We start from the raw sequence: 19,192 nt of genomic DNA, 5'->3' as shown, positions 1-19,192 counted from the left end.
TGTTTAAAGCTTAGCCACAGTTATGAGTGATGACTTTGATATTTTATGTTTATGAGCATTTTATTATAATTACATGTTAGAATTTTATGTAAGCCACCTTGGGGATGATCAAAACATAAGGTAGTAAGGCTGTGCACCGCTTCAGTTCTGGATCTGAATTCTGAATTGAAGTTGAGTGATTTGGATGAATTGGTCTGGAACTGGATCAGATCTGGATCGGTCCAAAGTGGGTCGGATCGACTGGAATCGCTTCAGACCAATCCAGAGGATTCTGAAGGCCAGACAGCCTGTCTGGGAAATGTAACAATTTGCTTAACATTAGCTAGGGAGAGAGGAGGAGTTGGGAGGGGGGAACTGAGCCTTGGCAAGTGACATCTCTAGGTGCCAATAGGGCTGAACTTTTAACCCAGCAGTCTCCAATCACAGTGCTGGAGGAGGGGTGGTATAAAACAGGAGATTTTTCTTTCATTTCGCAGTGTGAGAGAGAATTGGTAGGAGAAGAGTTCTGTATTATTGGATTGTGCTAGTGCAGCTCTTCCCAGTACCAACCCAGCCATTCTTAATTCCATTTCTTAGTCTTCCCTTCCCCTTAAATCCTTCATATGTATGTATGTATGTATGTATGAGACTGACCATATTTCCTTGAGACAAAAACGGGATATTGGGATGACAAAAACGGGACGGGGTTATGTAATATTCCGTATTCATGAAAAAGTAAGACGATAACAAAAGTTTACAAAACTCACAAAAGACTCACCCTCCTGGCTCCCACACGCTGAATGGGGCTTAGCGACGCCTCTTGAATTCCCCGCTGCTGGAGACAAGCCAAGGGGCGGCATCTGAGCGTCACTAGCTCAGGAAGCCTGGCCCTGGCTGGATAAAGGGAACTTCCCCTTTCGTCACACTAGTCGTGTTACTGCACGAATTGAGTAGCATAGAGCCTTATGATAAACGCGTTCAGGTTTTTTTTACAAAAAATTAAAAATGGGACAAAATTGTCATTTATATTAAAACGACGGGACGGTCGGGAAATATGAAAAAAACGGTACTGTCCCGTTTAAAACGGTATGTATGGTCAGCCTAGTATGTATGTACGTGTGTATGTATGTATGTATCTATCTGTCATCTCAGCACTGCTACTGATGAGGGCAGAAGCCAAAAATGTTTAACTTTAATATATTTTTTGAATACTCTGTTGTTAGTCTCTCTCTCTCTCTCTCTCTCTCACACACACACACACACACACACACATTCTCTTTTAGTTGTTAGGCTTCAGTTTATTTCCTTGCTTTGTTTACTGCTGGTTTTCAACTCTTCATCTATATTCTTATATAAAAAAAACAAAACAGCAAACACCCCCACCCCCCATTTCTCTTCTGTTAGGCTTTAGATATATAGTTAGTGTTAGTGTTATTTCCCTTCCCCCAACCCCTTAAGCTTGTGTAGGTAGTTTTTTTCTTTCTGTATCTGCTTTTCTTTTGGTCTTGTGTGTGTGTGTGCATGTGTGTGCTGTGTGAGTGCAGCATACCCATTATTGTGCACAAGCAAACATTGAGTGGCCAAAGCAGTACATACACAATCCAGTACATAGGGCGGGGCAAAGCACTACACATAATGCACATATGAAGCATCGTAGGGGTGCTGCTCTGGGCAGGGGCAGAGGTGGGTGTGGGCAAGGTTCTGGTGGGAGCAGCAGCACCAGTAGCCAGGCTGGCTCACCCCCAGTCCAAACAGTGCATTCTGTTCTTTGGCGGCGGCAGCAGCAGCAGCCAGAGCCCAGTCAGACCAGTGCCTGGAGGTAACTGTCTCAGGAGACAGGTGCTGGCAGCAACAGCAGCCTGACAGGAGGAGCATCTCCTCCTCTTTCTGTAGCGGGAGAGTGGAGACTGCTGACGGATGTCACATCAGAGGCGTCGGGTGTCCTCAGTGTGGTGGAGGGTCAGGAGAGTAAGATCAGGCTGGCCTGTATGCATTTAAAAAAAGTTTGCTTCCTCTTACCCCTCCTTTTACAAATGAGGAAAAGGGCTGTCAAAATTATCAGGGGGCTCGAACAACTCCTCTATAAGGAAAGGCTTCAACGTTTGGGCTACTTAATTTAAAAGAAAGGCAAATAAGGGAGGAGGTTTATAAAATTATATGGAGTAGAGAAAGTGCAGCAGTGCAATAAATAAGCTCCACTGAGTTCAGAGTGACTTACTCCCAGATGATGTGTATTACAGCCAAAGAGAGGTTTAACTTTTTTCTTCCCTTAATGAGAAGAGCCTCAGGTCGGTCATCCAGAGAAGCTGAACAGTGGCAGATTCAGGACAGACAAAAGAAAAGTACTAGGGAAGAGGGGTTAGTTTGCACTTCAAAAACGTCTGCACCAGAGATTAGGGATAGTGACCTCCTAACTGTCACCTTGAACACCTTCTGATTAGGATTTCAAATCCCCTGTGTGGTTTGACAGTGTTTTTTTTTTTTAACCTTTCAATTATGTTTTGAGAAAAGGAAACGTTATGCATGGCGAGCACAAAAGCCACTGGACTAACTATCTGAAATTTGGCAGGTTCAGTCACCTCCATAGGGGCTGCCAGTTCTCCAAATGTCATGTATTTATCATGAAAACTAAAAAAGTTATAGTCATTTCTGTTTTCCAATGTAGGTCAATGGGAAAATGTAAAATCCGAATAATTCGGATTTCCAAATCTTGCTTCAGATCCGGAGTCCAAAGCAAGTTGGATTGGGTCCAAATAAGTCCAAAGCAGATCAGGACTGAATCTGAAGCTCCAAAATGGCCTCCAAAGTCAGTTGGGGTGGTCTGTGCACAGTCCTAGTAGTAGGAAATAAAAAATGGTCTGACCCTGCTTGCCATGAGGCAAATTAGGAACCTAGGAAGCTGCCTTACACTGAGTCAGAGCCTTGGTCCACCTCGCTCTGTATTGTTGACACAGACCGGCCACAGCTCTCCAGAGTTTCAGGCAGGATTCTTTCCTAGCCCTACCTGGATATGTCGGGGATCAAAGCTGGGTCCTTCCACGTGCAGAGCATATGCTCTGCCACTGAACTATGGCCCCTTCTCTGAGCCTCATGGCTCAGGCAGTGCATTGGAGGGTGGCGGAGTGACTGAGTGACTGCCTGCTGCTTCCATTAGCCAACAACACACCACTTCCACTGGCAACCTGCCTACCACTGCTCCCACACATGCATAACTTGTGCAAGAGAAAGGTAGGTACTTGCTGGCTGTGGAGTGGTCACTAACAACTGGGTTCCAGCTGCAGTTGCTCCATTCCTCTCACCAGAAGTGAAAGGGGGAAGAGGAACGAGTGGAAGACCCCATGCTCTTCTTTCAGAGAGAGAGAGAGAAAAAAAACACACAGAGCTGGGTGCCAGTCAGTGGAGCTCTGTGTGCAGAGTGCATGGACCGTTTCAATAAGAGGGAATGGGCTGGAAGGAACGGAATAGGAAGACAGGCAAATGAGTGAAGAAAGGAATAAGGAGTATTAGGAATGGATGGACCTCCGTTTTTCCATGTCATCTATGATCCACAGTTTCCGTGTTAAATGCCATTCTGTTTCTATAACATAGATTGTGGTGAATATATATATGTAGGTCTACTCAAATAAATATACTAATCTAGATGTACGTGTATGGTATTCATGCAAACCTTTGTACTTGTTCCTTATTGTTTACACCACATCCTTCTGGCTTAAGGCAAACCACTTTGGAGAAATCAACTGCACCAACTGCGGGGGAGGGGAGAGGTAATATTTGCACAGGGAAGGAGTGTGGTGGGGTTGGGGGCAAACTGCCTGTGGGCCCCACTAAGCTAGGGCCCTTCCAGAAGTGGTTCAAAGAATAAGAGCCAGAAGTGGCAGAAAAGACCATCCAGGCTAGCCTGCTGCTGTAAGACTATCTAGCTATCCACACACAAGCCCTACAGCAAATTATGGCCACAGCTACACCTTGTGTCATATCATTATGATCCCATTATGGTAACACTATACCCCTCTTGCGCATTTATATCTTGTAGGACACACAGTGACATTGGTTGCGGCATATTGGATAATGTGGAATAAAAAGCAGGAAATAACACTGCAAAAGCAGTATATCAGATGTGTTAATGTGCCCCAACAGTTATCAGTGCACTTCAATACTGCTATAACACAGTAGTGTAGATCTAGCCTGACTCACACGACCAAGGGGCTGTGTGTGTGTGTGTGTGTGTGTGTGTGTGTGAGTGTTTCTATATCTATGTGCTGTGCATGTGTACGCATACACATCCATCCATCCATCCATCTATCATGATCTATCTATCATCATCCATCTCCTTTCTACAATAAACCTGTACTCCAGGAGGCTTACAGCCATATAAAGATACCCACCGGCACCATCAAAGCATAATGGCCTTGTTGGTTTTTCTATAAATATGAGAATTCCCATACAACTGGCAATGCTGACAAAGAACTATAGGGAGCTGCAAGGGGGAATCTAAGCCATCTACAAGTACTTTGGGCAATAAGCATGGTCACCCCAAGCCCAGCCAACTTTGTAGCGGCACTTCTGCTGCAGCAAAATCTGGTCACACCACTTTGAAGTCTGGCCAGTCTGAACACGGTTCTTCCAGACCGCTGGCCTGGATCATCAGGTAAACACTCTGCTGTCTGCAATAGCTCCAGCATCAGACGATAGCATCCTTTCTAGGGGACTCACAAAAGCCCCGTTGAAATAGTTCAAAAACAGCCATTCTGCACGGTGCCACCTATTGGCTCTTGTGTAGATACTGACAATACTACAAGTACCACCCAACCTGACAATTTAAGGCTCAGTCTGGGGAACAGCCCTGTTTTATCACTTGTTCCAGCAAGACAATGACATGCTTTACTTCATGTGGTAATGTGAAAGTGTTTCTTAGGATGCGCTTGCCAGAACTGTCACCGCTACCAGAGTGGTCTAAAGTCAATCAGTCAGTCAGTCGTCATCGTCGTCGTCGTCATCGTCGTCATCTTCATCATTTTTCATGCAGTTATTCTTTGCATTCAAATGTCTCTTCAACCATGGGGACTGGGAGCCTAGCTCCTGCATTTTGAAGGAAAGCTGGATTCTTGCATGATTCTGATCGCTGCCCTGTAAAGCAGTAAACACAGTGTCCCAGTGGCATCCTTCGCTACTAGCCCCCTTGAAAAGGAGAACAGTGAATTAAGACACAGCTGAAAGAACATTTAACTCAATTACAGGGACAATGTGGGAGAGGAATGGAAACAGGGCCTGAACACTGTGGCAAATGGTGGTGGTGGAATTGATTCATTTGGTTTGTACTCCACCTTTCTACCAAAAAATGGCACTCAGTGGGTAATGGTATGGGTGTGAAACTCACTGCTGCTTTTCCCGGTGGTTGGTGGATGGCAGCCAACCCCCACCCCTACCTGCAACACATACAGAAGAATCCCCCAGAATCATGCTACATGGTTTGATAGAGGGTTATAGCAACAAAAAGTTGTCCCCACCGGTGGGTCATTGCCAGCTGCCAGCTGCCAGGAAGAGCTCTGGGTAGCAGCACTGAGTTCCTCCCCTGCCCCCAAATTTCAGTCTTTGGTCCTGAAATTCCCCAACTCCCCCCTTTCATGGCCTGTGAATGAGGCTGAAGAACTGAGGTAGTGGGAGCATGGCAAAGGACAAGTAACCTGCCCCAAAGACTGAGTACAAGGCAGATGTAGGATCTGAGCCCCATGGTAACAAAAAGCTCCTTTAAACCTACAGTTTTCAAAGGAGCAACAGAAACCCATTTCACACAAATCCCAGCTGCCAGTAAGAAAATGTGTTTGTTTTTTTTAAATGTGGGAAGGGTAGAGCACCTTGGCGGGTGCTACAACAGAAAAGGCCCTGTTCCATACCACAAGCAAGGGAACATCAGTAGGCTGTGGTACAGTAAGCAAGGCCTCCATCTGAGAACATGAAGACTGGGGTGGCCTATACAGGAGAAGGTGGTCTCTTAAATCGCCTTGGCAGAGCAGTCCAAGGGAGGAGGGAAGGAAAGGAAGATCCACAAACTCCTATGGCTAGGATGCCCTCCTAGGGACCATGGGGTTGTACCTTAAACCTACATAAATTTACATATAAGTAAAACATTCATTCTGAAGAGGGTGGGGATCTTTATTTTTATACGATGTTCACATAAGGTAGAGCAGTCTGCATCTTAGTTGAGGCTTCCCTTCCGCGAGAGAAAAGAGGAAATATCTCTACTACACCCTTCTATTTTTAAAGTACTTGTATTAAGAATTATATTAAAGCAATTGGCAAAAAAGGAATAAATGTGTATTATTTCTTTTTATAATAATAATAATAATAATATAATAATAATAATAATAATAATAAACACTTATTCCTGTTTTGCCAATTGCTTTATTAGAAATACAGATTCTTATAGTAGTTGGTAGCATCCTTCAGGAATCCAGGTCTTCCTGACTGCTTAACTGTTTAATTGCTTGTCTATTATTATCTGCTGTCCAGCTACTCAGGGGCATGTTTCTATTTGTTCACAAGGTTTTTATTCATTGCACCAATTAATCGACTAACAGTGCAATCCTGTGCACATGTACTTAGAATTAAGTTCCACTGGGTTCCATGTGACTTACTCCCAGGTAAGTGCGTACAGGACTGCAGTCTAACAGACCTAGTGCAACTGCATGAACACACACACTTTCCACTTGGTGGGGAGGAAGAGCAATTGCAACTGGCTAAATGGATAAATCACAATGAAAATCGAGGGATGCAGTCAAGCGGAGTAACATACATTTCTAAACGGAACTTGAAAACTTGAGAAGTAATTTAAGGGAACCACATTAAATACTCAAATGTTTAATGGGACCCATGTGTCCCAGGCAGAGAAAGAAAGCGAGAGAAATGTAGCAGAGGAAATCAAGGAGACAATATGTCTGTGGGACTTGTTCTAATTAGGGGCCACAGTGCTGGCAAGTATCATTCATTATAATTATAGTTAAAATCTTTAGCACGGCAAAGGCACCTCTGTACTGCTGTATAAAACAAAAGACGCCCAGTCGTAAACTGAATTAAGGCCCATAGAAGGGAGGTTAATTTCAGTCATTTGTGAATGCTTAAGGCAGCACATCACATGAATGCCTGGTCTCCTTTATTACCACCAACTTGTACGCTAGCTAGCAGATGTCTGCAAATGTGTGTGTGTGTGTAAGCTAGAAGGGAGGGAGTCGCTCATTGTCTCCGACTTGTCTGATGCTTAACTCGGTAGAGCTGTCTGTGCCTTTTAGCAGGGGTGGGAAAAAAGGAGTTCAAAGAAAGCATCAAAACAATACGGACATCAGAGCCCTGGAATAGCTGAACGGCACCCAAATATCATCAGGCACTTCTCCGTTTCTGCTTTGAAACAAGAGCACAGATGATGATTTGGGGTGATTTAGGCACTCACCGCACGTGGAACGCTTACCACAGTACTATTTTAAAAGCTCAAAAGCCTGGAAAGATTTACGGAGGCAATCACGTTCAGATTTGTGCAGCTGGAGGTTTCTATTACACTACATGGCCTAATAAGACAATGTTAGGTAGGATAGGTGCATAATAATAATAACAATAACAACAACAACAATAATAACACTATTTATACAGGCACTGAAAGTGTTCATATATATTATCTCAGTAATTCTTACAACAGCCCTATAATGTATATATAGCCCTATAATGTGTTACAATTAATAATGTATTATTAAGCCTCCATCGCAGGGGTGTGGAACACATGGCTCCTGCCACCCACCCACCCCAGTGTGGCCCCTATAAACTCCCGTGCCACCAAAATGTGAGTCTATTCATGCCTAGAGTCTATTGCAAAGATGGGGCTGGGACTGAGAGGTAGTGGCTTCCTTAACTCCAGGTAGTAAGTTCTTGACCGAGGTGAGATTCGAACAGAGGTCTTCACAGCTCACACTATTAGCCACTAACTGTCATGAAATTCACTTGCTGGCCTTGGGGGAGTCAATACCTTTCAGCCCAAAATACTTCCCAGGGTCATTGATCTGTTTTTGTCTTGAGGTTAAAAAATGGGATAATTCTTGTTCTCCCCACCCCTTGAGCTCCTCAGAGGAAAGAGGGTAAATAGGATAGTAATAGTTTCACTCAGAGAATTCTGTCTATTTTTACACAGAGGTAAATCAGCTTAGGCAAGTGTGCATAGGATTGTAACTTTAATCACTTTGCATTTGTTAAATCAAAGTGCATCAAAATCCCCCAAATTAGAAGAAAGGCACACCACATGACTCAAAACAAGACTTCTAGTTTTGTGCAGTCTTAGTTAGTTGTGAAATTAGACTGTTCTCTAGAAAGTATTGTGCAAGTCATATAATGCACGATTCCACTCCTATGCGTCATAAGTCAAAGAGCAGAAGAGAAAGTCAGAAGCCACTTTCGTAGGAACCTGTGGATATCTCCAGGCCAGACGGTTTGGCCATTGGCTGATAGGGTCGATAAATGTAGGACAAACTTCAGATCAAATGCTTACTAATGTGATTTCTCAGTGAACAACTCATAGTAAGAACCAGGCAATAGTACTAACAGTAGCAAGAAATGCTGAGCATCTGAGGGAACCAGACATATGGTACATGATGGGATATCTATCTTCTTCCTCTGTCTGATTATGAAGAAATAAAGGGTTGTATCCAATGTTAGTCCTACTTAGAGTAAACCCACTGAAATTAATGGGACTTAACTGAAGGTCTCAATCCAACTGCACAACTTTTTGATAAATGGTAATCATGCCAATCACCTATTTTGGGGGGAGCGAAAAGCGGGGTGGGTGACGGACTAAATTAGCTCTCCTAAAAAGCTGACTGGTGCTATAACTGATAATCCAGTGGGGAAATGCATGCACAGAACTGGTTGCTGGACTGAATTAGGGAAGGGCATGTGCAGCACCCATTCACGTGTATAATTCCCCATCCAAGTACAGATCTGAACATGGAAGCTGCTAGCTATAATGTAAAGCCCCTAGTTGGATGGGGATAAAAGAATCTACGGTTAATTTCTGCCCCCAAAGTCTCCTCTACAGATGTTGATGTCAATTGTTCGCTGGGTATTTTCCAAACAGTAAGTTAGTATGTACCAAATATTTAATGTCTATAGTTGACATCTGATTTTATCTTTGATTTCAGTAGTATTTAATATTTGACAGTATTTGATAGCTGACATGCAATTTTATTTGCTGTCTGATAGGTTACATGCAATGGTATTTAATAGTTGACAGTTTATGAGATTTCATATTTAATGCTTGCCAAAATCAAAGCAATTGAGACGCCAACAAGTCTGCTTGAATACTGAGATAACATTTCAGTGGTGACACTTAGGTGAGCTACTGGGCACAGGTCTCTGGACCTGCAGCCTGGAGGGCCCCCAAATACAGATGCCACATCATTTAAACCAGAGTTTGGGTGCGCTGCAAAGTGAAGCTGCAATCACACCGGCATCTTCATTTCTCCAGAGGGCCTCTAGATTAGTGCTGTGCTGAAAATTTCTCCCACATTTTTTTCGACCATTCTCATTCAATTTTATAGAAGAGAAAATGCTTTCAAAAAGAAATTCAGTGGTGAAGAAATTTCAGAGAAATTCTCATGGGTTGGGTTTGGGTTTCTTGGGCTTACCTTACTTAGGAGGTGGCCAAGGAGTGAGCACAAGCATCCTGTTTTTCATTGTACAATCATCTCTCTGGCCGCCTGTAGCCTCCTCAGCTTCCTACACTTCAATTAAAGCCCAGTTTAAGGCACCATGAGGCACCATAAGGCACCATAATTCCTCCCATAGGCCTTTTGCAGATCAGGATGTGCAGGCAGCCTGGGAGGCTAGCTGTGATTAGGTAAGCTCAAAAACACCACACAAATAAATTGTCAAACATCCGGAATTAGACAGAACAACGGAAGCCTCATTCATGGGGGAGAAAACTTTCAGAAACTTGGAGGACAGATTTTGGCAGTGCACAAACTCCACCTCATCCCTGGAGCTAGATATAACACTGCCCCTACCTGCATTGTGGTGGATGCAAATTGGGGGCCACCCTCCCAAGACAGCTGATGCTGTTGCAGCATGAAAACCCCCAAACCCCTTACCAGAAAAAAAAAGAAGCTGTGCTGCAAGCCCTGCCAATGAGGAGCCCTACCTGGGAGAAACTGTTGAGAATTTCTCTTCCCACTGGAGAAATTCAGTGAAATTGTCTCCTCGATGTCTCTGCCCACACATAAGGTGCAGAATTTCAAGAGGCCATTTGCACACAGCTTTACTCTAGGTCCCATGTAGGCCCAAAGGCACTCTGGGAAAGTCAGGATGTCACACATGCCTGCAGCTTCACCGTGCAGCATAGCCAAACTCTTCTGTCAGTTTTAAGAAAGCAAGAAGGTTCTGCCTCGTAAAGGCAGTGAGGGGCAGGGCGAGACGGAGCCCTGGGGGTAGGGGGTAGAGTGAAGAGAAAGTGAGCATGGGGAGAGAAGAATGAAGAGAGAGAGAGTGCTCAGGGGAGAGAAAAGAGAGAGCATGAGAGAGGGTAGAACAAAAAGTGGGGAGGGAGAATTGGGGAAAAGCAAAGAGAGAAAAAGAAGGTGCTGGGGGGTGGAAATAAAGAGTGGGCACTGGAGGGGAGAGAGAGAGTGCAGAGGGGAGTGGGGAGCAGAAGCAAGTTCCAGGGGGTGGGAGACAGCAAAGATGGGGAGAGGGAGAGAGTGCCAGGGGGAGAGCATGAAGAGAGAGGGCATGCTGGGGAGGAGGGGAGAGAGTGAAGAAAGGGAGTGCGCTGGAGGTGGGGGTGGGGAAACTGGAGCACCCAAGACTGGCACGGAGGCGGAAGGTGAGGCTGTCTTTTCTCAGCCCTGGCAGCACTACCATAACATTTCACATTCAAAGGTCAAATTCAAATTTTTAATTCACTGTTTCCAAAATCGTGAAAGATGAAACTGGGAATATTGAATGTTTGCAAATATTTGTCTCAGCTCTGGTCCATGAAATGAAACTTTGCAGTAAGAATGTAAGAACTATCTTGCTGAATCAGGGAAAATAAGGCTACTTTGAGCCCCACATTCTTGAACAGTAGCAGCCTGTTGCTTCTGGGAAGCTCACAAACAGGAAGAGGTAGAGATAACTAAGCCTGTAGCCAGGTGTATCTTTTGACTCCCACACCTGATAATTGTAGCTTGTTCTGCCTCGAATGTGGAAGTTCCATTTAGCGATATAGTGTCACATGCAACTCCTTCTGGCATTGGGTGGGGGCAAGTTGAAGGCAAGACAAGGTGAGGTGAAGGCAGGATGAGGAAGAGCTGCTGCTGCTGCTGCTGGCGGCTGTCCTCGCCTGTTCATCAGACTAGTGAGGAAGCCAGCCTTAGAAGCTTTGGTATGATGTGATGTGCTCTGGTCTACTGTTGTTAGCAGCTTTTTTGCTGGTCTGTCTGGTTTCCCTATCATTCCCTGATTTAATCAGACTAGTGGTGGTACATAGGGATGCTGGAGAAATTTGAGACAGACTAAAATGAGCTCGGATTTCTAAGAATCTAACCTGCGGAATTCGCTATGGAGTGACCCCCTCAGGCCACGCGGAGCCCGTGGACTTCCGGATCTTTTTTTTTTTTAACTTTCCTGACATTTACACATATTTATTCTTAGGAAAATACGCAAGTTTCTGCGGAGACTGGTAAATGTACGTGGACAATGGTTGAATGGAATGGGGGACAATATGCCAAATATTAGGTACGAAGGTAAACTATGTAAATTGTTGCAAACCCTCTTACGGAATTATTTGTGTATTTTTCCACACAACGGAAAAAATCAAATCCGTCTGTGAACGGACAATGGAACAAAAGGCTCCTGACAATCCGCGAAGCACAGACGGAGTGGATTTTAAATAGTTCATACATCCCGAGCATGGGCGCACAGGCTGAATTGCTGCCCAGTGTTCCTCAGGGATGATACTTTAGTAACTCCCATGGGCTTGAGACAGGGAACAGTGGCCACTTATGCATCACCCCAAAAGAGGACAAAAGAGGACATGGATTTGCATTAAATTAAATGCCCATTTAGAAATAGTTACTAGAACTTAAACAGAAATGCAAAACATCTATCTCACCACAGCGGGGAAGACTGACTGGGTCGCTTGTGTGGTTGTGGCCCAGTCTGCTGTCCAGATGCTGCCTGTTGATGGGCAACTTCAAGGCCCCTCCCAGCCCTCCTTCCTCATGTTTCTTTATCTTCAAACTGGAGTTAGACCAGACAGCCCTTCGAAAAAGGCCACCTTGAAAGAGAGGACTGTCCTCAGAGAACCCTTCAACTAGAGGACTGTCCTCTGTAAAGTAAGGCACATGGCCACCCTGGACAGGGCCAGCTCAGGTTTGAGAGGGCCCTTGGAAAACTACCCTTCTTGTCAGGGGCGAGTCGGCGACTCGACTGGGTTCATCTGGCTGCAGCAGCAGCAGTGGTCTGATCAGTTCCAGGCAAGTGGCCCTCACAGTTCAGACTTCTGCCCCCACTCCCTGCCACCAACCACTGGGCAAAGAGAGAGAAGAGGCTGTCAGAGAGAGAGAAAATAGGAACCCTCTGCCCATTTGGGGCTCTGACCCCACCCGCAGCTGGCTTTGGCTTCACCCACCACTAGCATGCAATCCCAACAGATTACCCACAAGGGATTATGGCCCTCAAAGAAGAAGAAAAGTATCCCCACTGCTGATTTAGAAGAAGAAGGTGCAGAAAAGGATGATTTGAAGTGACCAGGGGCTCAACCATCTTCTCCAGAAAGAGCGACTAAAGGGTTTGAGGATTAAAAAAAAGTTTAGAACATGATGATTTGCCGGTCAGAGCACGTAATATTATATTGGGATATCTGAGAGTTCGGGGTTCTAACCAAATAATTTAGTTAATGTATAACCTTTTCATGGTTGCCAGGATTTGAACTGCACAATATTTTAAGAAAGCAGAAGTGCTATCTATAGCACAATGGGAAATCAAGTGCTGTTCCCTTTGAAAACATTTGAACCTCCCTTAGGGCATATGTTGAAACATGTGGGAAGCATGGAACTGACTGACCATTTTTTTCAATCTTAGTACAGATATAAATGATTTAGAATTAATAGCTGGGTCGAGTTTTTGACCATTTAAGTATGTACTGTGATACTGAATGATGTGTGTAGTAATTATATTTTTTTAAAATCATGCAAATTATTTATGTGTAGGTTTATGTGTTCTTATATGATTTTTGTATTTTTCCAGTTTGACTAATCAAATCAAATCAAATCATGAATCGTATGGAGTGAATAGAAGTAATCTTTTCTCTCACACAGAGAAAATACTAGAATTTGGGATTATCCAATTAAATTGTCTGGGGTAGGTTCAGGGGTGACAAAATAAAAACACTTCTTTATGAAATATACAGCTGATGGAATTCATTGTCACATTTAATAGCTATCAGCTTAGATGTCTTCATAAATGGATTAGAAGCAAATCCATAGTCAAATGCAGCCTTCCCCAATCTGCTGCTTTCCAGATGTGTTGTACCAAACTAAAGCAACTGTAAGGAAATGATGGGGACAGACAGTGTAGGTAATACTGAGTAATGGAAGTGGTCCAGTTAGACAAGTGTGTAGTGTTGTTTCCTATCTGCCATGTGTTGAACTGGATGAGCAGCAGAATGTTCGAACAAATCTGACCCATTGTCAAGCAACTGAGTGATGAGGGAACTCAGCTGCCAATCAGACTGATATGCTTGCCTTGAAGTAATCACATGGCCTTTGCTCCATCAGTGTCTGAAAGAGGGTCTGCTGTTTATTTATGCCCCCTGCAGTGTGGGAAAGATGCTAGAGCCTTAGGAGAACAGGATGAAGACATGGGGCATGTTTTAGCCTACAGAAAATATTACAGTGGGATAAGTTTACCATTTTCAAATCTTTAGAAAGGTTTCCGTAAAAAAGGGTGTCAGGAAGGATAAAGAAGTTGATACCTGCATAAACATGTAGATGTATATAATGTATGATAATCCTCCCCTTCATTCTGTCATATACTTACTCATTCTCTCTCTCTTGCTTGCTTACGCAGACAAACACATTCACGGTACTCACACACAATGCTCATATACATGCAGTACTCACACATGCCATCCATAGACCGCTCTTATGCACGTAACATTGACACACAGACAGTTGAGCCACACTTTCTTCAGGACATCCTTCTCTCCTAGCAGCAGCACACAGCCCTATTTGTCCCCAAGGCATGTCTGCTGACACATTTTAAAATTCTGATCACTTGGAATGTTCAGAAGTATTCCTTAACACCATTGACCCAACAGCTAGGGAAGGCTCATTTCAATCAAGTAAAAACCCCCACAGCTCTCACAACCAGGAGCTACTGGGGTTTCAAAAAGTGCAGCTTGTATTTGCCTTCATGCTTTCCCCTTTTGTTGAGTTTGTCTGCTTCCTGGGTTAAACGGGCAAATCATGATTTTTCAGCCAACTCAGGTGTTATGTGCTTTGTTTCTCTGCAAGAGCCTTCCCTAACCTGGTGCCCTCAACATGGATGCTGGCTGTGGTTGAGGGGAGTTGTAGTCCAAAACATATATAGGTTGGCAAAGGCTGTTCTGCAACCATAGCAAATGTCCAAAAATACTATTCAAAGCTGGCTTTGACTTCTCAGGAAGAATGTGTTAACCGTTAAGTGTAGTGCAATCTGGGGATAAGCTGCCTAGAGGGGTTGTGCAATCTCCTTCTGTGGAGGCTTTCAACTAGGGACTTACTGAAGGAGCTTTACATATCCTGCTTCAGGAAAGAGGGGTTGGGATCAGGTAAATCCTTTGTGTCCTTTCCAACTGTATGATATTATTTACACCGGTACAATTTTTATTGGAGTCTTACCATGCCCAAAGAAATTCCCATATGTTGTCAGTGCAGATGGAAGAGGTAGGATGTTCATTACAGTTACAAAAAACCATGGACAGCTGCTGCATCCAACACCAGTATGAAAAGTCTTTAATGAAGAATCTTAATGAAGAATCTTAATGAAGATTCTATACTAAAAGATCTAACTGCTGAAGCATCCCAACATGTTCAAGTAATTACCTTATTTCAGTGGTTATACTGTTTCATCTAAGAACAACGATGGCAGCTGTTCCTGTGTTTCTGTGACTGGCATGAGGCAGCTAGCATGATCTCCATTATGTGTCTAGCATGCCCATTACAGTCAGATACCCATAGTAACAGTAGAGACATGGCCTCAATTTTCATGAGTCATGGGTTTATTTGAAAGGGTTGCTCCCAATGTTGCTGAGAAGCAGACATAACTCTCGGCCATTGTGCATGTTGTCTCCTTCCTAAAATGAAAGCCCACTAGAGGGCATGATACACTCTCAGAATCCCAATAGCTTTTCCCTTTTGAGATCATCCAATAGCAAAGTATTACACATATTAGATTTGGACTGCGGGAAGCCATGAGGAAAGGAATACGAAGGGTAGATGATTTCTTTATGGAAGGGGAGGGCTGAACCAAAATTGCCTACACATGTTCAAAGCTATGTTCACTATTTGTGATAAGCAGGTTCGGGGGGGGGGCGTTTGGGGTTTCCCCCCACCCAAATGTTAACTTAAGAGAATGTAGAGTTTGTGCTTCAACACAACTCAGAAAACTCCAGACATCTAGGGCAGTGCCAAATGTTCACATGTTTTGATTTGCAAGTCAAAAGTAGCATTTTCAGGGATGGTGGGGGAAGAATATTTCCTCAAACATACAGACAATTGTAAGAATGCCCATGTTCACTTTTGTTCAGTTCTGTTTGTTGCTATTGTCACCCTATCTGCTGCTATTTGAGTGCCATTGTTTCTACTAAATTAATGCATTTTCCCCTTGAATTAGTCACATAGGTGATCCCAGCTAATCAGGGATCATGGAGAGAGAGGATTACATTTCAGTGCTATGTTTGGCTATTTAACGTCACTGAGGGTAACAAAGCCAATTGAGAGTGAGGGCACTATTTCCTAGATTGGTAACAGGGGGATCATGGTAACAGGGGGATCATGGTAACAGGGGGATCCCCAGCCAAGGGGGATCATGTAGTGAATGTTATGATGCTATGTAGCCAATCAGTGACAATATCATTGAGGGCAAATAAAGCCAGTTCAGAATGAGGCTAATGCTCTCTGAAGGGAAACAGGGTTTGCACACTTTTGAAGTAATCACTCCAAAAAGACCACCTTTCAACACTCAAAAAGTTTACAAAAACAGTGAGTAATTTGGCTGAGCCCTATTGATATCTGCATATAAATGCAACATGATCTTGTGCATGTCTGTTTTCTGACTTGCTATCTTGACATGTGTGATTTTATTTATGGCATATCAGTAAAGTGACTATCTCATGTATCACCACATAGGAACTTTACAGTGTTCACACACCAGCACGAAATGGGGAACAAAGAAAAAGGTATGCCTTTTGTATACCTTTTAAAGAAGTTCATTCCCAAAGAGCACTCTTGCAACCATGAGATACGATGAAGACCAAAAACCAGACCACTAACCATCTAAAATGCAAGCAACCGCTTTTGCCTTGGAAATGGATGTTTCAAAAGGTGCCAGCACTCATTTGCTAAGAAGGACCTGAAAGGGGGACTTTGTGCTGAAATTGAACATCACAAAAATTGGGTGTGGTCCAATTATAAATGATAAATAAAGGCTTCATGGATTTCTTTTCCTCCTCTTCCTAGTGACAATTAGCTACTGGAAAAAAAAATCTGTTTCCCACCCTGCTTTACACACAGAACAGTGAGGCATATGCCAGCTCCACAGACTGGAAAGAGTCAAATGCTTCTTCTGTCATTCCCTTGTCCATCGTTTGTGTGCTGAGATGGTGTGAAAATTATGCTGCCGAGCTGTTAAGCCGTCAGAAAGTTTCAAACTGCTGTGTGGAGAGGAGCCCAGTGGAGCCACTGAAAACCCTCATTCTGTAAGATTTTTTTTTTTAAATGTGTTTGTGAGCCAAGGCTGGAAGCGCCAGGAAGACTGAGGGAGGGGAAAAATAACCTCCTTGAACATGCTTTTACGTATTCTTTTCTCCAGTCATCAAGCAGGACCGACAAAGGGGCAGGCCTTGGGCAAACTGCCACTGCTTCCAAAGAGTGCCAGATTTGCTTTATTTTTACTTTTTCCCGCCCAAGAGACATCCCTTATTCCAAAACACCAAAGCCCCATGGAGCATACAGGGCGCCTCTTCTTTCTGCGCTTTGTACTTCCATAGAACAGAAGGGATGCACAACATCGTAGCCACAACATTCCTCAGCTCGGCCTTCCCCAACCCGGTGCCCTCTGGATGTGTTGGACTACAACTCCCAGCATCCCCCAGCCAGCATGGGAGTTGTAGTGCAACACATCCTGAGGGCACCAGGTTGGGGAAGTAGCTCATTCCTGTCAATGCCTGCAAAGGAGCGTTACGGCCTTATGACTTACCCCAGTGCAAGCTAGCTAGTGATCTTTGGCAACCTGTGGTCTGTGAAGGCTTGGCAAGAATATGATGTCTGGTTCCACCCTATGTTCAGTGGCTGCTTCTCACTTCCTGTCCTTTTGGTTCCCTGAGCAATGGGTATTGCTCAGATTCCAGCATGTCTCTGGAGACTGGGGTGACAAGTCTCCAGTACGCTGGTGAGTAAGCCAAATGAGCGAGTTCCTCCCCCTGTCAAAGACGTTTTGACATTTCAACCTCCAAAATATAACATTTCCCTAAAACTCCAACTCTCCCCGTCACGTTTTTATATTTAAATGCCGATCTATGCGTTCTTATTGTCCCACATGTTGTCCATGTTGTCCTACAAAATAGATAAATCTAGGCAGAATTCTTCAATACCAGGGTGTGTTTAAAAAAGAAAGAAAGAAAAGAAATCAGTGAATCACCAACTAATACATGCAGTGCAAAGTTAGATGGTGGATTGTATTAAAGAGGTACAGTTGAAGGGAATGTGTCAGAGTATCTATGGAACAAAAATAATGGACGTTATGCGGATAATGCCTATGGAGGCCCACACTGTGATCCAGGGGAGCGGAACGTGAATGTATTTTGCCAGTTATAACCATGTAGCAGTTATGGCTTCACAGTTTTGGAGAATAAGCCATTAGGCACAGAATTACACACAAAGATGCATATTACATACAACTTGCATACAAAATAAGAAAAAATGTCATATTAAAGTGTGGAACGGATCTATTTCCTCTCCCTTTCTTATGACCCGAAAACATTTTTTTTCCCCTTTGGGAGCAACCCTTTGACTATATCCTGTATGCCATATCTTGGGAAAAGACCACAGCTTAGTGGTAGAGCAGCTGCTTTGCATGTAAAAGGCCCCGGGTTCAATCCCTGGCATCACCTGTCTAAAAAAAGACAAGATCATATTGCATGTAATGGGAGAGACTCCTCTCTACTTGAGACCTGGAGAGCTGCTGCTAGTCAAGGCAGACCACATTGGGCTAGATGGACAAAGAGCCTGACCTAAGGAAGGTTCCTATGTGACACCCAGGCTAGACTTACCTGGGATAGTCTTATCATAGAGGATAAGGCTATCAATGACTACTAGTCATGATGGCTATATATTACCTCCAGTATCAGAGTCAGTATGCCAGTATCAGTTGCTGGGGAACATGATGGGTAGGCAGGGCTGGCTCAAGACCTTTTGCTGCCTGAGGTGAAGGACAAGATGGCGTCTGCTCCTCAGTCCATGTACAGAAGCTGACTGAACTGGCAATTGAATCTTAAATAGCTGTGGCAAAGGGATAGTGTCCTTCACGACATCTGAGGCAGCAGGCAAGTTTAGGGGGCTAGGACAGGTTCTGTGGTATACACAGCTCTGTCCTCCAACAAAGGGGAGCAGCTGGAGAGTTCGTGAGGAACAGCCAGGAGGCCACTGCCACTACTCCCGCCTCTCGCCCAGAATCTACCACCTGAGACAGCGACCTCACTCTGCCGAATGGCAGAGGTGGCTCTGTTGGGAGGGTGCTATTGCACTCATGTCGTATTTGTGGGCTTCTGACAGGCAGCTGTTTGGCCACTGTGTGAACAGAATGCTGGACTAGATCAGCCTTTGGTCTGATCCAGCATGGCCCTTCTTGTGTTCTTAGGCATAGCTACCATGGGCCAGTTTACATTTCATCTGCAGCCAGATCTGGCCCATGGTCTGCCAGCTTGCCCATTCCCTGGTCT

The sequence above is a fragment of the Heloderma suspectum genome, chromosome 2 (genome assembly GCF_057233095.1).
Source record: "Heloderma suspectum isolate Gila_16-S chromosome 2, 16-S_ref, whole genome shotgun sequence".
In the NCBI taxonomy this organism is placed as follows: Eukaryota; Metazoa; Chordata; class Lepidosauria; order Squamata; family Helodermatidae; genus Heloderma; species Heloderma suspectum.
This window is presented reverse-complemented; position numbering follows the sequence as displayed.